This window comes from Cavia porcellus, unplaced genomic scaffold (assembly GCF_034190915.1).
Source record: "Cavia porcellus strain 051 isolate PalLab524CR breed Dunkin Hartley unplaced genomic scaffold, mCavPor4.1 scaffold_21, whole genome shotgun sequence".
NCBI lineage: Eukaryota > Metazoa > Chordata > Mammalia > Rodentia > Caviidae > Cavia > Cavia porcellus.
This window is the reverse complement of record NW_026947504.1, coordinates 43233626-43249202: the sequence shown is the minus strand read 5'-3', so window position 1 is coordinate 43249202 and position 15577 is coordinate 43233626. Positions and strand designations below refer to the sequence as shown.

General features: G+C 40.7%; 1 protein-coding gene across 1 annotated transcript in view; it reads right to left on the bottom strand.

Annotated features, from left to right (window-relative positions):
* The window catches only part of Sertm1 (serine rich and transmembrane domain containing 1), a 30731-nt gene extending 19708 nt beyond the window's left edge, over positions 1-11023 (bottom strand). The window contains exons 1-2 of the mRNA XM_063232630.1: positions 10862-11023; positions 10161-10333 (exon numbers count right to left, since the gene is read on the bottom strand). The gene's annotated coding sequence lies outside the window, so the exon portion shown is untranslated. The remainder of the gene's footprint in view (positions 1-10160; positions 10334-10861) is intronic.
* Between the last annotated feature and the right edge of the window lie 4554 nt (positions 11024-15577).

The window sequence follows — 15577 nt, the reverse complement described above, 5'->3', positions numbered from 1 at the left end:
TTAGGAATTATTCTCACAAAAGAAGTGAAAGAACTATATAGGGAAAATTATAATACACTGAAAAAAGAAATTGAAGATGATCTCAGAAAATGGAAAGACATCCCTTGCTCATGGATAGGAAGAATAAATATTGTGAAAATGGCCGTTCTTCCAAAACTGTTATACAGATTCAATGCAATCCCAATAAAAATACCATCAACATATCTCATAGGTCTAGAGAAATCACTCTTAAAATTCATCTGGAACCAGAAGAAACCTAGAATAGCAAAGACAGTTCTAATCAGCAAAGGCAAGGCAGGAGGCATCACAATCCCTGACTTAAAGTTATACTACAAAGCAACTGTAGTAAAATCAACATGGTACTGGAATCAAAACAGAGCCAAAGATCAGTGGAATAAATTAGAAGACACAACCACAACTACAAACACACTCAACCACTTTATCTTTCATAAAGGGGCCAAACATGTTCAGTGGAAGAAGGACAGTCTCTTTAATAAATGGTGTTGAAAAAACTGGTTCTCCGTATGCCGAAAACTAAAACCCATGCCTATCACCATGTATTAAATTAAAATCTAAATGGGTCAGAGATCTAAATATTAAAACAGAAACACTTCCAATCTATTGGAAGACAAATTGGGTAAAAACCTTGAAGGAGTAGGTAGAGAATTCATCAACAGGAATCAAACTGCATGGGAAATACTTCCCAGAATCAATACCTGGGATCACGTCTTATTAAAAAGTTTTTGCACATCAAAAGAAATCTCCAGCATAGTGAAAAGAAAACCCACAAACTGGGAAAAAGTCTTTGCAAACTGTCCTTCAGACAAAGGACTTCTGTCGAAAACATATAAAGAATTTAAAAAAATCAGACCCCCAAAATTCAAATCCAAAAATGGATGAATACATACTTCTCAGATGAAGAAATACAAATGGCAAATAAATACATGAAAAAATGTTCATCATCATTAATCATTAGAGAAATGCAAAATAAAACCACACTGAGATTTCATCTTACTCCTTAAAGAATGGCCAGGATCAAGAAAACTACCAACTACAAATGCTGGAGAGGCTGTGGGGAAAAAGGAACTCTCCTGCACTGTTGCTGGGAGTGTAGACTGGTGCAACCACTGTGAGGTCATTCTGGATATACCTCAAAAAGCTGGGATTGGAAGTTCCATTCAACCCAGCTATTCCACTTCTAGGCATATTCCCAGAAGAACTGAAAGCATCATACCACAGTGATATATGTGCACCTATGTTGATAGTAGCACAATTTGTAATAGCCAGATCTTGGAAACAACCTAAGTGTCCATCAACTGAGGCATGGATAAAAAAAAGTTGTTGTATTTTTATGCAATGGAGTACTATTCAGATAAAAAGAATGATCACATTGAGATATTTATAAATGGAGGTAGCTTGAGACCATGATCATAAGTGAAATAAATCAAAGTGACATGTATAAATACCTAATAGTCTCCCTAGTGTAAGAAATGGTAAGAATACATAAAAGTATGTGGTAATCAGGATTCCCCATTATATTGCTTTGAAGCCTTATAGTGTTCTGATTCATTAATTGGAATGGTTTTATTCTGGGTTGTTTGATTTTATTGTCTGTGATGGTATGAACAGCTATTTTGAAGAAAAAAAAACATTATAATAGCTGGTGGACTTAATATCATTTTGTTTTGAAGTCTTACCAAGCTTTTGTTCTTCTGTCTCCATCTGTTTTATCATGCTGTATCTTACTGGATTTTATTATATGTGATAGTATAAACAAAATTTTTTACAGACAAGGAGATAATATAGTAACCATTGTTCATTTTCTGTTAGTTGGTTCTGAATACCCTGTAATACTTTCATTCTCTTGAATGGTTTTATACTGTCTCGTTATGTTTGATACTATAGTATATGAAGGTATACTCAAGTATTTCAAGGAAAGAAACACTATGTTAGCTACTGTTATGTCGGGTTGTCTTGTGGTGAGACACCATGTTGCTTAAATTGTTCTGTTCTGACCTGTTTTGTTATGTCCTCTTTTATCTTAATCTTTTTTAAATTAAAAAAAGAACTCATAGTTATCAGTACAATAGTATGTCAATCTATAAATAGGTAGAGCTATAGATATATTCTCTAATTAACTGGAATGTGATAAATTACTGCAGTATAAAAATATTCTCTTTTTATCTTGCTGAGATTGGTTTTTACATATTGTTGTTCATGTACAAAAACTTAAAAGAGAGTTTTTCATTGGTCAAATAATGTATTTATCTAGTTATTCCTACATCATCAAAAAGTCAGAGATAATTATAACTAAAGCTACAGGGACTTATGACAAAATGTCAGACTCCATCAATAAAGGGAACTAAGAGCCAATGCATTATAACTGTTATCCTTTAGAAACAGTTTTTAAATTTGCCTGTCAGCTGTGAAGTTCGTGCTTTGATTGTATATGCCTTTGTATATATAATTGGATTATACATGCTTTGACTAAAAGTTGTTCTTACTTAAAGGATGCCAACCCCCAATAAAACCAATAAGAAATATGCTAGTTTCCTTTTAGATTCTTTTTCCTGGGATCCACAAGACCTTATTGAGGCCTTAACTATACATATTGAGGCCTTAACTATACTCAACAGGCTTACATGACACAGAACCTGGTTTTTCTCTCTCTCTTTCTCTCTCTTTCTCTCTCTCTCTCTCCTAAATGAAGAAGTAATGAGACAGGACATCCTCTGAAATTGGATGGCATTAGATATTCTAATAGCAGCACAGTGGGGGTACTTATACAGTTATAAAAACTGAATTTTGTGTGCACATTCTTGATCCTTTTGCTAATATCTCAATACCTGTTTAAGATATTTGATGACAAATCAATGACACATTGGATGCTAAGATTCCCTGGACCTTATCCTCATCCTCCTTACAGAAAGCCATTATTAGCTCTTCTTGGTGGAAATCTTCGTTAACTGTACTCATAATTATCCTGTTGATTCTATTATTTGGCCCACGTGTACTTAATTGTTTCTGTGGCTTTGTGTCCTCCAGACTTAAAGTCGTATGCCTACCCAAATGAAAAAGCCTGGTGTCTATCAAAGGCCTTTAGATAGACCCTCTTTGAAGTATTTCTAACTGCCAGGCAACAACTATGACTCCTCTCAGCCTGAAGAAGCCAGATCGGTCATAGCCCATTTCTCCCTCATGACAGTTCGGGGTACTTCTTCAGAGTGGGTAATGTTATAGGCAGCTGAGTTAGTTAGAAATATTATAGGCAGTCAGACAGGGCTTAGCCTTCAAAGGAGCCAGTGCAGAAGACCAGATATCTTACAACCTTGGAGGAGACAGACACCTCCACTGCAGGCCAGATCTCATGAGAAAAGGCAAAACAAATGAAACTATACCCTAGGTATAAACATCAGGGATTGATATTCTAAATAGGTTTGAATCACCTTAAGAAAGCCAGGAGTCACCAGCCCAACCCCCTTGCTACATGACTTACTTCCCTATTTGTCCCTGATTTAATCAGTTTTACCTGAACAATTAATCTTATTGGTTGATCAAAGGGGTTTTGTGTTTGTGTGTGTGTTGTTGTTTTGTTCTTTTGATACCAGGGATCGAACTCAGGACCTCATACTTGCCAGGTAAGTGTTTATGCTGCTGAGCTAAATCCCTACGCCATAGGGATAGGTCAACTGGTTGACCATAGTTCTGTGCCACCTTATTCCCACCTTGTGAGTTCCCGTTTTTTCTTCCCACCTTAGACCTGCCTCATCTTCTGGTTTTGCTCTACAAAAATCCCTAGAAAAGGCAGGGTTCTCAGCAACCCACTCAGGATCCCTGCTGTCTCTCTCTCAGACAGAAGCTTTCTTGCTCTCAATAAATATATTGTGCTCTTAAAAATTAATTTTTGTTGATATTGGGGATTGAACCCAGGATCTTCACACTGAGCTACATCCCCTGTCCCTCTGCCTATCCCTTAACTATGCACACGTGGTTTTAAGGGGCTAAGTGACAATGAAGACATTAAGAATAACCCATGACCTCTCAATGGAAAAAAATCTCACTAAACAAGTAAGGATCAGTGACATTGTCTTTAGTTACAAAAATCTATAGTTAGCCATTTAAGCAATGAACAGTTGTTAACTATGAACCACAAACGGGCAATGTAATACACTAGCATTATGTGCACAAGTCTATCACATACAAGTTTTAGAGTAAGACAACTAAGAAGCTTCTATATTATCTGTTTCACATGTCCTTATTATCTGGAACTTACTATTTGTCTCTTATTATCCCACAGACTACTTTCCAGTCTCATTTTCCCCACTGCATCCAAAAATGATGTTTCGGGCTTATCAAACTATTCCCAATTTCCCACTTGCTTTTAAAATATTTATGTGTTTTTAAATTTATTTTTGAAGATAGGATTTTGCTGCATTTCCCAGACTGATCTCAAATTCCTGGGCTGAAACAATCCTCAATTTCAGGTTCCAGAGAAGTTCTGTTCATACTTTCCTATCAATTAATTATGTCTTTCAACAGATTCTTTCGAACATAACTGGAGTGTTGTTAAAACAACAACAAAAAAACATACTCCAAAGGGCACAACAAAATTCCTGAGTTACTGCAATGAATCAATGAAACTCTGACCTAATGGATGAGGCTGATTGCTTTTTAAAAGCAGGAAGCATCCTTTAAATAAACTCTATGATATTCCCTTCCTTTGAAAATTACAATTCCCTTATAACACTAAGTATGACACTGTGTTTATCTATGGAGAGATCAAGGGAAATACTTTGCAATAATTGTAGGGGAAGTTCATTATAATTTCATTATTGAGGAATATCATATGTCATGGTGCTATGAGTCATTCTATCTCAAGGCTAGGTCAAACCAAACCAAAACACAACAAAATTTGAAAATTCAAAGGAAAATCAGCCCAGAAAAAAAAAATGTTTACATTTTTATCTGTTTTTCAATTTGACTACCAAGTGCCACTTCAGAGATCAGTATGACACAAAATAGCCACTAAGGTCCTTTAGCAACATGGTAGTTTCAAGTTCTGGTGCGATGAAGAATTTAGAATACAAAGAATGCTTCCTGCATCAAGTAAATCTTGCTACAAAAAACAGTCAGCTAAACTAAAAGATATGCTTACTGCTTTCTTTGATTTATATTTGGATACATATTCTGCATTTTGTTGTGAATGAGTAGCTAAAAGTTCTAAGATTGGCACTGGGCATGGACCATACTTCAAGTAGCACTTCAGGCAGATTGTAGCTTTGGCGGTGTGAGCAACATTACTTACCAGTCTCATGTTAGAGACCTAATTCAAAAAGTTCAGCTTCTTAGAAAATAGAAAGAGAAATTGTTACAGTTTGTGTCTAGATGTACCCTCAAAGCCTCATGCAGTCATAGGGTCTGTTCAAAGGTAGCTGAATGTAATGTGCGATTGATTTGTGGTGCAATGCTGGGATTAAGGATACTGGTATAAAGGGTGAGTGACTGATGGATCAGTCCACTGATTAGATTGGCAGCACCCTAATCCTAGCAGTCTAAGTGCAATATAAAAGGGGCAGGAAGATGCTACTAATCCCCCTTGTTGCTTTTGCTGTCTTCCACCACCATGAATGGCTGCCCCTCTGCCATGACACCTTGCCCTGAAGCCTGTGCATTATGGACTGAAACCTCTGCAAACTGTGAGCTAAATAAACCTTTCCCCCTGTAACTTTGGGAGTCGTGTGCTTAGTCTCAACAATAGGAAAGTAACTAAAACAAAAATGAAAACAGATGAGCATAAAAGAAATCAAATATGTTCGCTTGTTATTCATTGCACAATAAATATTCAAATAGTCAATATTTATTGTGCACCTAATTTATTCTTTTCATTTAGAGTCTCTCCCAATATTAACTTTCCTCTCTATGTCGGAAAAGTAAGCAAGCAAAACCAAAACCAAAACCAACAGCAATAACAATCAAAGGGAAAAGATTTTTCATAAAATCAGGGTTATAAGCTTCAAATTCAGGATACCAGGACACCAAAAAGTAAAGCATATTTTTAAGGTTGTTATGCACACCTTGTGTTCTTCTGAAAAAGATGTGCAGAGGAAGACTGACTTGGAGGCAGAAGCTACAAATTGGGAGCCTAGAACCCTTTTTTTCTAAACTCAAACCATGCTACACTCACAGTCAAGGCAGACAGGCAGCAAAAGGAAAGTAGATGAAGGCCAAATGTTCAGTTTATTTTGTTTACACAGATTTTTTCATTATATAGATAAAAATCTGTGTTCACCAGGGTCTAATGAACATATTTAAAATGAAAACTGACAGTGATAAACCAAAACGGTTTTGGAAAGTCACTGTGTTGAACTAGACCACCTCTGGCAAGGAGTCCTTCTGAAAGCCTGATGCCTCCATCCAGCTCAACAGTTGAACACTCATTCTTAAAAGCAGTGTCTTTGATCTAGCAGTTTCCATGATGCTCATCATGGAAACCAAGGTAGGGAAGCTCACTGGAGAGTGTTAGAAATTAAGGTGGCCAAAGCATATCGCAGGAACAATATTAGTAAGTATTTTCCTTTTTTTTTTTTGATGCGAGTGCTATTTACTTACAAATTTAAGTTTTTATGATTTATTTAATATTCTATATGAATGCAAAGTGTCAGTAAACATCTTTTACAGGTGAAAATATTTTATGTGCCAGGCATCAAGAAGATACCCTGAATGTCTACTGCTTGTTTCCCTTTCATTTCAAAACATGTGACAGAGGCTGATAGTGTAAAAGTAAATTCTAACTTAAATTATCCTCCAGAAAAGAAATCAGACAAGTTTAAAAGGCGCACACACAAAGATGCATTGCATAGCCAAGTGCTCCTTCAGATAAGTCTGGCTTGCATCCTGTAGGTAAGAATGCTGGCTAAAAGGAATCCTGCCAACTCATGCACTTTGAGCTTCTTCACTGTATTCTCTACACCATTAACAAATACACTTTGCTATTTCTGTCATTATGATCAATAACAAATGTCTATAAATTAGGCCTAAGAAGCTTTATATTACTCAGTAAGACAATACTAAATATCCACAAGTTAAGGATTGGTTGACTAAGTGATGGAAGTGTCATACAATGCAGAATTCTGATGCTGATGAAAAGGATTGTATGTTAGAAAATGTAGAAAGAGACTGGGTAAGCACGGCTAAGTCAAGAAAATAAATTTTACAGCAGTGCATATTATAATATCATTTTTTGTAAAACAACTACTACTGCTCTTACTGGACACAAATATACAACTTTAGATTCAAAAACAAAACAAGGGGTTATGCACCACGATGTTAATATATGTTTCTGCTAGAGGGTGATATTATGGATAGTTGATACTCTATTTTGTGCACTTTGTATTTGAACTTGGATACAAAGAACATATTGTTTCATAGAAAAATAATAAAGGTATTTTCCTTATGAAATAAAATTTAATTATAACACACACAGTAAAAATGCTGCTAGGTTTTAACTCCAGAGCTCAATTTTGTCTCTTCTCTTCCCTCTCCTCCTTTCTCCTTTATTCCTTTCTGTCCACCTCTTGGTTCTTCCTACTCAGTATATGTGTACTTAACACAAACCTTTGAAATGGTTCATTTGTACCACTTCTTTTAAAGTTAAGACTCCCAGGCTGAGGTCTGAAAGCTTTTCCAATAGAGTTGAAGTGTGCTTTGAGTTAAAGTTATAATGATATTTAAGAAAGGGAAAGAGTATATCCTTCTATTATAATCCTGGTCACAAGGGAACTGAAAGTGAGTAAGAACCTAACCTTGGCAACAGTTGATAGATTATCAGGTATTTTTAATCAATACAAGATTACCATGGCAAATTAATTAGGAAACCTACTATTTTGGCTTCCTCTGGGGAGTGAATCTATACGTTGAAAGCTACTTGAATCAAAGGAGCTAGTGGTTTAACCATAGATTAAGTCATCTAGTCTTTCTGAATTTTTCTGATTGTGGAGCTTTGAAACGCTGGCACTGTTTTGTCTGGATTGTGCCTTTTTTTTTTCATAGACGCTGTTAAAATGAATATGTTTACTTGAAAGCTCAGGATTTCTCTTCCCTCGGTCTTTTTTACTACTAAAATGCAGTAAAGGATAAGTAAAGCCTATTTCTCAGTTCCAAATGTGAACATGAGTGTGGCCATATTTGTAAGTAACTCTTGAAGGAAATATTCTTGTCTGAAGACAGCCTCTCACTATATCCTGTAGACACATCCCAAAAATTAGACTTGGAGCTGAAGTAATTGCAGAATTTGCCTCAGTAGCTTGTCATCCTATACCTGAAATGTCCAATGAATGCCCAGATAGATTTCCTGAATTCAGGTCAAAGGCTGGGCCACACACATGCACCAAGGACACATGCACTTACAACTTGAGCTTCTTTGTTGTATTTCCTAGGCCACTAACCAACAGGCTTTGCTATTTTTTCTTTTACCCATCATTATGATCAATCATAAATGTCTACAAAAGTAGGCCTATGTTACTATAGTAATATAATAAGACAACATGTTTTACATAGGACAAATTCTCCCTAATAACTAATCAAATATAAAAATCATCATATAGAAATGAACAGTAAAATCTACACTATCAAGTGTAGGGAGAGAAGTCCAGAGAGAAATATTATCAAATTACCTCAGCCTTGATCTAGAATAGAGGCCAAATCAGAGGATTTTGCCTGTGATGGTTTAATTTTTCATTCTTATGATGAATATGTAGTTTCAAGTTTACTTAATGACTTGTATGATTAATCACAAACATCTCTGTCATCTCCATCTCTGCCCTCATTAAAAAAAATAAGAAAAAAAAAGAAATTCAAGATCCTGTAAATAAATCCTCTGGTTGATTCAATACCGTACACAATCACCTCGTTATTTATCTCAAGCTCTGAAGTGCTCGTGCTCATCACAAACATCAAGAAAAATCTGCTGAACTGAACTAATGGTTATCAGAGGGAAACAGAATTGATCTTAGCATGAGGCTTCTTTTATGACAACCACGAATGTGTACTGAGCTTTTCCAAGTACTTTATATGTGGAAATAAAAAATCGTAAATAAATATGTTCTTTGAACTCAAATCACAAACCTGGAACACCCAGCCCACTTTCTAGGATTCAGCAATCCCTGCACAGTTCTGAGGTTGGTAGACTGCTGCCCATCCCCACCTCTTCCAGCACTTGGAAGTGACTAGGGCATGGCATGAGGGGGTGCCAGTGTCACTGGTGACAAGGCACCTCACTCTCATGCACTTCAGAAAGCGATCTGCATGACAGAGGAGCAGCTAATCCTGCCTCTAAAGGGTGTCCTGTGTGTGGTGGCTGTAGGGAAAAGATGCCTCTTCTCTACTTAGCAAATTTCACCCCAAAAAGGCATTTAGGATCGTCACAAACAAGATAAAACAATCCTACTAGCTGCATAATTAAGCAATTTAAATACGGTATTGCTATTGCCTTTTTAACGTTTTTGGAGAGGGCACCTTCAGTAGCAAAACTGCATCAGGAAACAAACCTCCCATGAAAAGGCTATCACTCATCTAGCCTCTTTTCTCGTGACAGGTTGTTGTCTGAACAATGAACATGGGAAATCTGAAGTGAAAGACACCTGAGGACAAACAGCTTCAGAAGTGGCTCCCAGGTGGGCAGTGAGCCCATCACCGCTGCCCATCGCCCGGTCCTTTGCACCTGTGTTAAGGACCTTACCAAAGCGAGGGCTTTGAGGTGTCTTGTACATGATTCACAACAAACAGAAAAAACGGACCCCGAACTCACTTTAGGAAAACAAAGCAAAACAACCCAAAGGAAAATTAACAGGCGGAGGAAATGGAGGACATTAAGAAATAGACCCAGTCTCTGGAATCCAACACCAAATCCCAGCACCCGCAGGGGCCAAGTATTTGGTGGCCGATGGCAGAAAAGCACAGGCACAGTCCCCAAACCTGGTTCTTAGCAGGATGTTTCTGTGAATGAACGGGTCTTTGTGCTCCCTAGAGGACAGCACATTACGTTTCCCTCTTAATAAGATCTCAAAGAATTTGCCTATCATCCACGCACTTGCCTGGGAAACAGGATTCCAGCGCCCCATCAGACCTGGAAATGGGGAAAGGTCGCCGAGGAGCTTACTTACTGGGTTTTTTGGGAACTCAGGAAAACACTGCTGGGGATCGCGTGCTCTGCGCCCGGAAAAACTTCCCCGGAATCGGAGCCACCCGAGACAGGTAAAAAGCGTCCCTCGAACTCGGTAGGAAGCAAAGGCCGTCGGTGTGCGAGTGGCCAGTCCCCAGTCAGGAGCAGATGACCCTAGACATTCACACAAGCACAACACAAACAGGAGAATGATTATACACCATCGCAAGGACCAAACAGAATGCACCTAGAAGCACGGTCTGCAAAGTGTAGAAGGGACTGCTCCTGCGCGGAGAAATCAACCTTTGCAACTGCGGACAGCAGGGCAGACCTTCCCGGCTCCCTGTGTCCGAGAACGAGGCGGGTCGTCCCGGGTCCAAGGACACTGCGCGCCGGATCCCTCGCGGTCCCGCTGGAGTCTCCCCAAGTCCCTGCAAGCCGGGCTGCCAAGGCTGCTCTGGGACGCTAAGGAAGCAGCCCCCCGCGAACAGGACACATGGGTGGGTGGGGGGTTCTACAGCAAGGAGCCGGGGGACCCCGGATCGAGGCTCCGGAGGTCGGGGGACCCCAGGCCACCCCAGAGGAGGAGTCGCGGAGCCGTGCTCACAGGCGAGCCCACTCGCGCCGAGCAGCATCCCGTGCGTCTGGGCTCCCCACTCTTCCGTCTCGCATCGCTGGCCCGGTCGGCAGCCCCGCACTGACCTGTGGCTCTGGTGGTGTGACCACCCCGGCCGAGCTCCAGGTGGAGCGGCGACCCTGCCTCTGCGGTGCGCGCGGGTCCCCGGAGCCGGCTCAGGGGCGCGGCGCTGGCCAGCGCGCACGGCGGCGGGCGCAGCGGGAACGGCCCGGGCTGCCGGCTCTGCCCCGCCCGCACACGGTCCTCCGCCCCTCCGGCCCGCGCATCCAATGGCCGCGAGCGGGGCCCACTCCTCGCCGTCCCCCGGCGCAGCTCGCGCGGGCACTTGGCGCGAGGACGACACCCCACCCTCGCGAGGGAGGAGCTTGAGCCACCTTAGGAAAATCCTGGAGGCTGAGGAGGCGTTTGCGCAGGGAGCCCCATCTGGGGAAGGCAGGTGTGATGAGGTCAACTTTTATGTGGGCACAAGGGGTGCAGATGCAGTTGCTTTGGGAACAGGGACTTCGCTCTGCAGGCGAAAGCGTCCACTCCTTGCCAAGTTCTCTTCCATCTTTTATGGGTCTTACTCGGGCCCACCCCAAACAACGACTCAGCGGTGCATCATGGCACACTTTGCTCTGACTGAGCTGCTTGCGGGCGTCAGCCTCCTCCTATGACTGGCCCCCACTCCAGCCTCCCTCCTTCAGCGCTTCGCGCTGTCCCCCGAATCCTCTGCCAAAGCATCAGATGAATGAATAGGACCGCGGTGGCTATGACTGCCAGTCATGAAAGTTCCCATGGGTACCTGGCACAGAGAGAGCCATCTATCATGAAGAACTCTGGAAAACATCCCTTAATTGAGATGCCTCCCTTTAGTTACAGTCGGATTGTGACCTTCTCAAGACTGTCTCTGTATTTCCTTTTTTCAACTCGGATAAGAGGTCTGGCTTATTTGAAGTCCAAGATCTCTTTCATTCTGACATTTAACAATCTTGTGGGCTGTGTGGCTGGCAAAAGGCTGAGTCCCTGGGGAGTGTTGGTGGCTACTTTGCCTCGAGCTCCACCCTATTATTTCTTCTTCACCCCTGAGATCTGCCTGGAGTGGAGAGCAAATCAATAGGATACTGCGCCGCCGCAGTCTCGAGGGACACTTACACACACGCTGCCATCCAGCCGGGTCTAGATGCTAGCACTCTAACTTATGCCCATGTTCAAATGTTGTCCAGGTAAACGCAGGCAGGGGCATCTGGCCGGACTCTGGGCACCTCGGTAAGTAAAGGCTGGCTTTCTCCTTTCTTCTCCAGGGTAGTTATGGATTCTCTGCTACGCAGATCTGTATCTGATGTCAACTACAGGAGGAAGGAATGTGCTACACTGTAAAGCAGACTTAGAGAACTGTTTCCCCCCAAGTCCTTTGCATTTTCACTCTGAGCCTCGTTTGTGCAGCTCCTCTGAGTTATTTTTCATCCATTTACCTACTGTTGTCTTGTGCACTTAATAAATTCTACCTTGTATTCTTACCTAACCTTGTCCCAAACAATAGTAGCCAGGAAATGATGGGTTCAATAGATACCACTTACAATGCAATGATAATAAAAATAGAAGTCCTCTGTGCCACCTAAAACCATGTCAAATATCACTGGTTGTTCACAAACCTCACTAGAATTCTGGGGAGTATGAGAATGCAGTTAGATCTGTTGACCTTTAAGGTAAGTGTCTTCAAATCTCTCTGTGCTTAAGATTTCTAAAGCAGCCTACAGGTTCAGTCAGACTCTGCACGGTTTGGTTCTACTGCAGTTTGCCCGTGAGAAACCCAGCAGGTGCTACGAAGGTTTCAGTGATAGTGAGACAACTCTCAATTGCCAGGCAGGCTTTTTAATCCATACTGGTATAGGCACGTTTTTGTCCCCCTTTCTTTCTTTACTTGTTTGTTCTGTAAGGCTTTTCTTGACATTTCCTGAACTTTGTTAGTGTATTCATTTCCTAGGGCTTCTGTGACAAAGGATCACTTAAACCATTCCGGGGTGAATTAAAACAACAGAAATCAAAATGTCACTTGGTTCTTTTGGGAGCCTCAAAGGCCTCTGAGAGAAGCCATTGCAAGCCCCTTTTCCTGGATTCTGGGGGCAACTTTTGGTGCCTGTAAGCAGATGCATTATCCCAGTTTCCTGCCTCTATCTTCAAATCATTTCCTTGACATATTTTCTCCCTCTTTCTTTTAAGAACATTTTTATTAGCTTTAAGGTTCACTTTAAACCAATGTGATCTCATTTTAAGATTCTTATTTATACCCACAAAGACCCTTTTCTCAAATATGGTTACGCTCATAAGCTCTAGGAGGACATATATTTTGAGGAGAGACATTTTGACCCACCATGTTAGTGGTTGTTCAAACTGTCTGCTTTTGGGCCAGGTGGTTCTAGCTCACCTGTCATGACAGCAGGTAAACTGGTGACATTAGGTCGGGGGGTAGACATCAAAGTCAACAAAGTCAACTGTTGCAATAATTTTTTCAGAGCAATTCTAAGAAAAGGAAAATAAATAGAAAACTGGTCACTCGAACCCAGCACAGGAAAAACATGTGTCCTAAAGTCTTTGTGAACCTTCTTTCTTCTTATTTCTTTGGGGTAAATACATTAGCAATGCCTTTCTCACAACTGGTGTAAAACTCCTTTATTGCCTTCGAAAAAGTGAAGAATTAAGTCAGTTCACTTGATAGAGGAAGCTGAGCTTATTTATTTGTTTATAATAAAACACATTTTTGAAGCATCTACTATATACTGAGCAATGCCCTAGCCACTAGATAAATGAATAACACATTTCTGCACTGAAATGCAGTCCAATCAGGAAGACAGACCTATACATAGTACAGACTTTGATTAACTGTGTGCCTCGTGTGTGTTTAAGTGAATAGTGTACATGAAACAAATCTCTGCTGTTGTTGCTTATAACATTGTCTTGCATTGGTCAATTAAGATTCCTTCCTTGGCTGAGTTTCCCACTAAGTGAACAGCTACATTATGGTCTTCTTAGCATACTTCACTGGCTTAGGATGGGCTTGTATTTCAAAAATTTGGGTATAATAGGTTTTGCATTTGTCTTAGCTCCCAGGTTCTGGCCCTCTTACTGTATTTTCTCGTTTGAAATCCAGTGGCAGAAAGATCCCATTTTCCACTGATGAAGCCTCAAAGATCAAGTACTCTTTCCTACCCTGCCCACACCACACTACTCCACACTGCAGCTTGGTGATGGCATGCAACCTAGCCTTAGCCACTCAAATATGTTTCCAAACTGTAGAATTAGGAGATGGCTATGCACTGAGGCTAAAATGGGGAGGGGTCTTTGTGGTAGTAGTTGCAGCCATGTCCATTTTCCAGGACCAGCAAGGGTAAGGGAACAAGCAACGACATCTGGCTTCCAGTGTACAGGTATTGGTTACTAGTTATAGTGCATATGGCCTAGTGATGGCAACGGAGTTCTTGTTCAACTAATCCATCTTCTAATTTGGCTGTGATTGTGTTTGCTTTGCCTCCCTTTGTCTCTATTTTCTGAGTGTCTCTCTGATCATTTCAATAAGTTCCCATTTAAGTCAGATAAGCTTATATCTATTGGTGAATACTTACTGAGGCCTGGAAAAGACTCTATTTCAACAACCAGAAGGCTAACTAATGGATCTAGATATCCTTACTTTTAGGGCATTTGAGCAGAAATATTACAGTGGATTAATTAGAATCCAAAGCAGACACTAAAAACACTCATGCAAAGACTAGGAAACAGTTGAGGCCATTGTAGGAATTACAAGTAGGAATAAGTTACGAATAAGAAAAGTCGTGTTAGCAGAAATCAAAATACTTGCAGAGGAGAGAGTGGGAGTGGTGGTTGGCTGATAGCATCAGCAAGTAGAAATCAGAGGAAGGTGCTGATGAGGGATGAATGAATGAATTTGGCTCTTCAAGGGCTCTAAGCTCACATACTCATTGGATCTGCCTTGAAGCCTACACTATTTTCCAATTTTAGAACTACATGTTTATTTCTATGAAATTAAATAACTCTATCATAGGTTCCCTTGAAATTCTAATTGGTCTTATTTGGATAGGAAGATTTATCCTCTATGACCAAAGCTCTGTCCAAATATTACAGTGATGAGATGGCTGGGAACCAGTAAATCATGTAGTTCAGGAGTCACTAACCTGTATAACCCCAAACATTATTTTCTTGAAATTTGCAGCAGCAGAGCCTCTTGTCTGAGCTGACAGATTAATGCTTTATAAGAGGCTCCTGTGTAGAGTGTGCTCTTTTCTGTATAAGCCATTAGTACCTGAGCAGATCAGAGGAGTTGAATTTTAAATTTGAACTCTCAGAGGTCTGATACTTAGGGAATGAACTAGCAGAGGGGAGGAAAAGTGGGCACAGGGCAAAGGAGCTGGGGAGTAGAGGAAATGACAATGAGAGGTCCCTAGAAATTTCTTACAGGATAGACTCATAAAAGAAGGCTGCAGAGAATAGTGCAGAGGAAAAAGTCCAGGGAGCCGTGGGGCCAGAATGGTGGCTGTGTCAACACATCAATGCTAAACACTCTCCCTTTTAGTCTCAGCACGAGGTGCAGTGTATGAACTCGCATAATTTGCTTTAACCTTGAGCTCTTGTAGGAGGTAAAGCCAGCTTAACGTGTGGACAAAGGCAAATGGGTGTGATATCTATCCACTCTGAGATTCTGTTTAGACCCACATTAGCTATAGTTGCGCTTTGGAGTAACTCACGAGTCTTGTGATCTTCATTTTTATCTCCCATGACAAACAATG